This window comes from Vicia villosa, linkage group LG3, assembly GCF_029867415.1.
Source record: "Vicia villosa cultivar HV-30 ecotype Madison, WI linkage group LG3, Vvil1.0, whole genome shotgun sequence".
NCBI lineage: Eukaryota > Viridiplantae > Streptophyta > Magnoliopsida > Fabales > Fabaceae > Vicia > Vicia villosa.
Window position 1 is genome coordinate 110,577,575 of NC_081182.1, and position 8,334 is coordinate 110,585,908.

Genomic DNA, 8,334 nt, shown 5'->3' on the forward strand with positions numbered 1-8,334 from the left:
TTGGAGGATTGAGTTTGAAAGCCACTTCATAACGTAGTTCTGGTCGAACATACGAGGGCAATTTCAACTTATTTAGTTTGGCGGAAAACTTTTCGCGCAAAGTAACTGCAGCCTCACGAACAGTCCGACTAAGATCATCAGGCCTATAGATAGTTTCAAAGAATTTTTGAAAAGCTTGGATTTCTTTAATATGAGTGGAAGTACCTTTTTGGAAGTTCTCCTGCACATCATTGAAAGCTGCAGTTAGTTCCTGAGCAAGGCTATCAGCATCAAAAATTTGAGAGCTATAATACTCTGTCCACCATTGATGAAAATCTGGTGTAGAGTAAAAAGAAGGTTCAAAAGGAATAGGAGAAAGATTGGTGACGTCAACGTATTTGTCGATTTTTTGTTCACATTCCTCTTCAGTCAAATACAAAGTGTGGAAACACATATGGTTCCTTTTCTCATATAAGCACTTGGGTGTTATTTGAGTTAGCCCAAATTGTCTTGAGACCAAATTCGGTTGATAGCACATGAGGATACATTGACCCTTTGATGGTCGAAGGCGGTGGGAAAATAATCTTGGAGTCAGAAAGGCTTCCCAAATTTCCATAGATTCAGTTTGTTGATCCTGAGATGTTGGCGGAAATTTTCGAGTAAACCATTCAGGACCTATTGTTCTGTGTACAAATGGGGCCATAGAAGGATCGAACTGGTCACGCCGAGCAAACATCATCGAATACGCCAGGAAATGTTCATGAAGCTTTCCCATTTCCTCTTTTGGAGTTAGGTAAGCTAACCTGGTCCCCTCTATAGTTCGATTTTTGATTGTGCTATCCTCCTCATTGACATCTCCTCGAAAGGGAAGATGAGTTTCGAATGTAGCATTAAGTCACAGTTGCAATAGCTAGAAAGGACCAGCGTAAAGTAAACTACCAGATTTGAAATTCTTGGTAAGGTTTGCAGCTTCACTAAGGTTTTCATAAAGAGACCCTAGAAGTAGTTGGCTGAGGTTGAGCTTTTTCCCAGCATGCAATTGATTAGCCATGCAAAGGTACCTTTTCGCAACTTGGATAGACCTTGAACAGAAGGCACATCGTGAAAGCCATAATGCTAGAAAAGCAATATGCTCTTCATCAGATACTGTCGCTTCAGTGGTAATATGATGCTTCTGGATGAATGCCGTATAAGTGACTTGCGAGTCGTTAAAACCAATAGTGTCATTATCCATTTCATTGGGATCGAAGGTTTCACCAGTTGGTCGAAGTCCTGTAATAGCGGCCACGTCGAAAAGCGTGGGGGTAACCATTCCACATGGGAGATGGAAGGTGTTGTGAGAAGCATCCCAAAAATGAACCGCTGCTACTAACATGGGTTGGTTGTATTCTAGACCCGTTCTTGACAGTTGAATCAAATCGTATATTCCTAATGTTTTCCAGAAGGATCCTTTTTGTTTCTCTACCCTTTCTAGCCAGGCATAGTACAAGTCAGGATCTTTGGCTAAAGGGATTGACCTAAACACTTTTACAGAATTGGTCATATAGTTTAACCTAATTTTGTTTAAAGCTAAAGGGATTGCGGTTGAAGTTTCCTCAATATTAGCAGATTTGCCTAAAGGAGAGCGACCGTCTTCATCTATCTTAACTTTGCTAACTAATGGTCTAGTCTTGTAGTAAGCAGGAAAAAACTTATTCATAGATTGGGTACTTTCACTCGGTAACGGACCCATAAAGGCAAGAGTTTTTCCAGAGAGTTCAAAGGGAATGATTACCTGGGAAGCGTAAATAGCGCGTATTTCTTCAGTATTAGGGTTTGGAACGAACTCTCGTTCCCCAGAACGTGTTGTTGATTGGAGCTTCAAAGCGGGTTGAAGAACATTTGAAGATGAAGCCATGAAGAAATTTTTTGATTAAAAGAACAAGATTCTAAAAAGAGTGAAGATGTTTCAATTTTTTGGTGAAGAAGATGAATGAAAGGCGGTATAGAGACGCAAGATCAAGTATTTAAAGGTTTAACGGAAACCTTTTTAAATCTTTTGGGTAAAGCCCGAGAGACACGTGGCGGCTGGTGATTTAATCCAACGGCGGTCGAATGAGTTAGCTTCACTCCTAGTATGTAGGAGTAATGATCAGGAAGTAAGGTTAAAACGTGGGAATGTAAGTTATGAGAAGACATCTTTGAAAATGACAAGACGTTTCGGAAACAGTGTTATCAGTGATTATGACGCTAGTCAGCAGTCTTGGAACTTTCAAAGATCATAAAAACGAAATCTTATAATGACAAGAAACGCCTATTTCTGTTGATTCTCGAAACAGGCATTTATTGGGGGCAATTTGTTAGCTGAAGATTTCGTTTTATATTATTTGTCCTTCGAAGGAGTTGAGAATCGAAGGAAAGATGGTTACTGATGGCCATCCCTTAAAAAGTAAAAGAATGGCTACTGATGGTCATGCTTCGAAAAATAAAGACTTCTAAGTTCGATGAAGATAAGTGAACGCTGAAAGATTAATGAAAACATATGTCTTCGGGACTTAGACAAAATTCATAGAATATGTATTCAAGTATTACTACTTAGCGTGTTTTTTAGTAGTGTTTGTTTAATACACTGCCACGCGTCGAAGATGGACTCAGGCGGGAAGATTTGAAATTCGAAGACGGTTTCGTAGCCGTTCAACAACAGATGGCTTCGCTGGAAGTTCTGATGAGAAACGTGGCAGCAGATTAGTATAGGACCGTTAAGGTCGAAACTAGTATAAATAGGAGTCTTAGTGTTAGGATTCTGGGTGTTCATTTTGTACAAATCACTCACATATTTACTCAAGTATCAAGCGTTAAGAGAAAGAGTTCGCTGAGAAAATGTACGTATGACACCACCATTTTAATACATGTGTATTATCCTTTGCTTTTAAATATCTTTCAGAATTACTGCATTTCGTTTACTTCTTGCCATTTACGTTTCTGCATCTTTACTTTAACGTCATTTACTTTCGAATTACTTTCATGCTATTTACTTTCAAAGTCTTTTATATTTCTACAGTTTAAGATTCTTTACGTTTCAATTGTCCTTTTAATTTTTTATGTTATGTCACTTCGATGAAGTCACATTTATATGTAACAAAGTGATTGTCAAGACTATTTGTTCTGTTAATCGAACAACGCTTATTGAAGAAGACAAATAATGAATATGGTTCGAACAAACATTGATAACAATCTTCTTGACTATGTGTCCTAGGATCAATCTAGTCGATCCTGCAAGTAACCAAATCATATTTATTATAGTTTGGAAGACTAGCGGTTGTTTACCGGAAATCACCGTAAACAACCCCACATCATATTCTTATTTTCTTTTAAAGTTTTGTTTTTATGATTATATATTAATATCTATTATCAATTAAAATTAAATTAAAATAATTAATATTTAAACTTTTTTTTATGAGTCCAAATCAAATGAACCAAGTCTCTATTTATAGAGGAAAAAAATAATGAATTTTGATAAAAATAAAAAGGCTAAATTACAGTTTTAGTCCCCCTGTTTTGGTATTTTCACGATTTTGGTCCCCCTATTTTCTTTTTAAACAGTTTTAGTCCCCCATCCCAATTTTGTTCATAAACAGTGCATGATCCGTACATGAACAGTACATGACCGTACATGAACAGTACATGACCGTACATGAACAGTACATAACCAGTTGGTTCAAAATTGGGATGGGGGACCAAAGCTGTTTAAAAAGAAAATAGGGGGACCAAAATCGTGAAAATGTCAAAACAGGGGGACCAAAACTGTAATTTAGCCAAATAAAAATAAATAAAAAATTTATTTACTATGAAATAATTAATTTTAAATGATTAAAAGAAAATAAAATCTAAATAATCACAACAACCAATAAAATTGTGTAAAGTGTTGCATGTGGCCCCACTTTTTTCTCATTCAACATGTTGAATCTTTTCAACACCAATTAATCCACATCAAATTAAACACCTCATTCAACAAACCATTGTAGACATTCAACTATTGAATAATTTTTTCAACACCCCCATTGTAAATGGTCTAACAAACCCGGGCATTCGCACGGGTTCTGGTCGGACACGCGCATTATTTTAACATATACGAATTGTTGTTTTATAAAAAATATATTAATGAGAACAAAAATAATATTTGAAGTACAAAAATATTTTTATTCAAAGTAAATTATAACAGGTTTTTGAAAATAAAGTCACATAGTATTTAGTAATTGTTTAACAACTAAAATGTATGATTAAAAAGAGAAATTAAAATAGAGTCAAAGCATATGGAAAAAAATTGTGACATTAAAAAAGAAATTTTTTTTAAAAAAAAAGAAAAGTTGAATTTCCAACAAATATAATAATAAAGGAAATAATAAAACAAAAATATTTCTTTTTTGACATCATTTATAAAAATACATAAATAAGTAGCATATTTTTTCTCACACATTAAAATAATATCGCTTATAATATTTGGGTTAATCATAGATTGTTTTCCCGTATTTTGACATCATTTATAACAATATTTAAATCAGTAGTATATTTTTTCCCGTATAAAAAAATAATACCGGTAAAAGTTTGATTCGGTAAATATTTTAAAGCACATATATCAGTGAGATATAAGATTTTGTAGTTTCAAATTTTAAATTTGTACTTTATGGAAGAAATGTAATTAAATATTTATTTATTTTAAATATTTAAATAATTAAATTTTATTATACTTTTTCAACATAAAGCAATGTGTAAATTATTTTATCATTTTTTATAAAAAAAATTGTCATTTTAAATCTGATAAATTTGTTTTATCAATTAATTATAATATAAGAGTACCACTTTTAAAATGAGGCATACAAAAATAAATTGATAATTAATTATTTATTTAATAGAGTTTTCATCATATACTAGTCAGAGACCCGTGCTGTCGCCCGGGTGTTTTATTTATGGTGTAGTATTTTATGAATGATATGAAAATTGTGAAGTAAAAAAGTTTGACCAAATTGCATATATAAAATGGAAATTAACCAACTAAAAAAAGTTTTACTAATAATATATTAGTAGTTTGTTCATTAACATTTGAACTTATGAAATTTAAAAGTCAATACACACAAATTGATTCTAAAGACATTCTAAACTAATATGATAAACATTTTAGATATGACAAGGTAATAAAAAAATTTCAAAACAAAAAGATATGTGTTTCTAAGCAAAAGGGGTGTGTCTGGGTCATCCATCTTTCTTTTCTAGTTGACACCACAACAAAAAAACACATCCACAAAGCTTCATTTATTCACAGTAGAAATGCGAAGAAAAAATTGAACTCATTCATAAAGTGAAACTCGCATACGTATGGTGTATAAATAATCCCTTAAATGATAATTATTTAACATAAGCAATACACACAATTTCCATCTCTATAGTTCTAACAATCACTATTATTATTATGTTATAGGCTGAAGAATCTGAACATGAATTCATTGATGGTGCTGTGAAGTTGCCAAAGGTGCTGTTTTTGCCAAGACTGCACATATCATAAACCAAATGCCCTTCACTAATAATGCATAATACTGAGTTAACAAACCTTGGTAACACTTTGATTCGAGCCGAATCATTAGCAATCTGGTTCAGATTTTTACTAACATGAAAATTGGATAGTGGAAATGAATAAAAGAAACAATTTACCAGGTTATTTTTTATGGAAGTATGAAGAAAAAATCTAAAACCACTATGGTGTAAGGAAAGCCACAACTGGCTTTTCCAAAGCCACACAAAGTCACAACTGACTTTTCCAAAGCCACAAAAAGCCATAACACATTGAAAGGAGATGTTCAAACCTTCTTGATCAAATCACTGCTTAAGCTTGTCTAGCTCTTTCATCAGAATGTCGGCTGCTATTGGATCAGGTAGAAACCCAAAAGAGAAGAGAGTACATAAAGAACTACATTTGAAACAAACAGTTTGCAATATATTTCACTTCAGCTGCAGCAGCTTCCACCAGCAGCAGAAGGGTCATCCCTACCTCCAAATGGTCTAGGAATTCCACCATATCCTACTTTTATTTTATAAAACTACAATCATATAAAAATTATCAATGACTTGTGTCTTGAATCATAAGGACTACACTTTTCTCTTTATAATCATTAATGATATTAACAATAAAGTGGTGAAACATTTGAGGTAAAGAATGACAAATCTAAATTGATGAAATAAGAATCTAACCTCATTCGATACATCAAAAACTCCATCCTGAATCTTCTCGTATAAAGGTTGTATTAAAACTTTCCTACAAACAATTTTCCAAAATATTCAACCTAAGAACTTAGTTTTGTACAAAAAGACTATTCTTGTGGGAGATAGGAAATAAATGAAGAAAACAAAAGTATATGATGTGACTTCTAACCTCTTCAACATTTTGAGCAGTTTATAATGAGGCCTCCATGAAAATCAACCAATGCTCCTTTGCAAACTGCTCACCTTCTTCAGTGGTTAAGGCCCGTCTGTGAGCAAGATTTCCAATCAGCATAATTGTCAGATTTGCACTTGTTTCCAATAAGCATAATTGTCTTATTTGCATTTGACTCAGTTCCCATCAAATATATCAAAGTAAAGACGATGAGCTTATTAAATCTAGTGAAAAGAAGGACCTGGATGTAATTGTTATAGAGTATAGACCTATGTTGTTAAAGAAAACATAAAAGAAAGGTGCTGCAAGGAAATCAAAACAATAAAAAATTTGGTAAGTCTGTAATCTAATCATCATATCAACAAAGGGTAAAGACCAGTTTCATATGATTCCAACAAAACATCATAAAAAAAGAAAGATAAAAGGTTTACAAAAATGACATACATAATGAAAGGTTTACAACACATGAAATACATTAACACCAACACAGTCAAATGCAGAACGCTGGAGAACATACCTTGAGTTTGATGTTGAATGAGGAAAAACTAAAACTTTGCAAAAAAAAGTCACTGTTGAAGACAGATTAGAGAAATATTAGAAAAATCAAAACCCTAAAATTGAAAATACGAAGAAATCTAAAAATGAGAAGCTATGTTAAATCAGAGATACCCGACTTTCTCCTACGATGATGAATCATCAATGCACACAATTTTGATGTTGATTTTTTCGAACTTCTTGATTTGTTGATGTATGTGGATTGAGTTAGGATGAATATGGTTTTTCGTTTTTGTGGCTTGCTTAGCTAGCTCTGATGAGTTGTAGAATGAATTTGAGGTGGAGATGACGGCGCCAGAGCATGAGGCACGATGAAGAAACGGTTAGGGTTTGAAGGAAAGTGAGAGTGGAGAGAGAATCTGTCGAAGTGAGAGAAGAGAGACAGAGAGAGATAGCGTGAGAGCAGGAGAAACATACATTATGCTGGAATGGGGAAGAGTGTTTAATTTGAACCAATGAAGCATGGATAAGTGTCGCTTAGAATGAGAAAAGTAGGTCTTTGGAATACATATTTTGTTAATTACGTTTTTGTCCATCAAGCAGTGTAAATAAAAATGAAGGAAAGGGTATTTTGGGATGTTTGGCCAATTGATTAGTATAGGGTAGATAGTTGATAGTTGATTGTTTTCCTTCCATATAAAAGTTATAAGATAACAGTAATGCCATACATGGCGTGGTAGAAATCTTAATAGAATTGTCCTACTCAATTTTAGGTTTGATTTCCAATTTTGTCCTTTCATATTCAATAATAAAACATTTCTTAAATAACATCATAATAATAATAATAATAATAATATAATTATAACGAATAGTTTATTATATAATTAAAAAGTGAATAAAATAGCAGTGTTACATACATACATCACTTTAGAGCAACAACATTATTGTAGGCATTACCGGTTCACTGCAGAGCAAATTGATAAATTAAATGACAATATATATATTGATCATTAAATTAATACTACATTTCCATATTCTCAATTTTGATTGAATATAAAATTCCTGGATACTACATTGACCCTTACATACAATGAATTTGTGCGTCCTTTTTGTATTGAGATCCATAAACCTTAACTTGCTATTGAGATCCATAAACCTTAACTTGCAGTCATCATGGATTGTCGTACCGAATGCTGCATTTGCCTATTGTATTGCAATAGCAGACACATCATAATCATCAACTTCAATTGCCACACCAGAATATCAGCATCCATGAATTTGTTCAGTAGTCTCTGAACTTTCCTATTTGATGTCATGCTGTAAGAATATCTTTAATAAGGAGTTTTTTCGTTTCCTCATTCCTGTAAACATCAAAGTCGGAAACTTGATCAGTTAATTAGCTCAACACATGATGGTTTTATATTTAAAGCAATTTGTTGTCAAATCATCATTTT

General features: G+C 33.1%; 1 long non-coding RNA gene across 2 annotated transcripts; it reads right to left on the reverse strand.

The window, feature by feature from the left end:
- Window positions 1-5,284: 5,284 nt before the first annotated feature.
- Window positions 5,285-7,353, reverse strand: LOC131656530 (uncharacterized). Of its 2 annotated transcripts, none has more exons than XR_009300134.1 (5): window positions 7,055-7,353; window positions 6,903-6,954; window positions 6,383-6,687; window positions 6,202-6,265; window positions 5,285-6,050 (listed from the first exon to the last, which is right to left on the reverse strand). It is a non-coding gene; the product is annotated as an uncharacterized LOC131656530 (long non-coding RNA). The 2 variants fall into 2 exon arrangements; XR_009300135.1 differs by having other exon boundaries at window positions 6,383-6,479; window positions 7,055-7,351.
- Window positions 7,354-8,334: the final 981 nt, after the last annotated feature.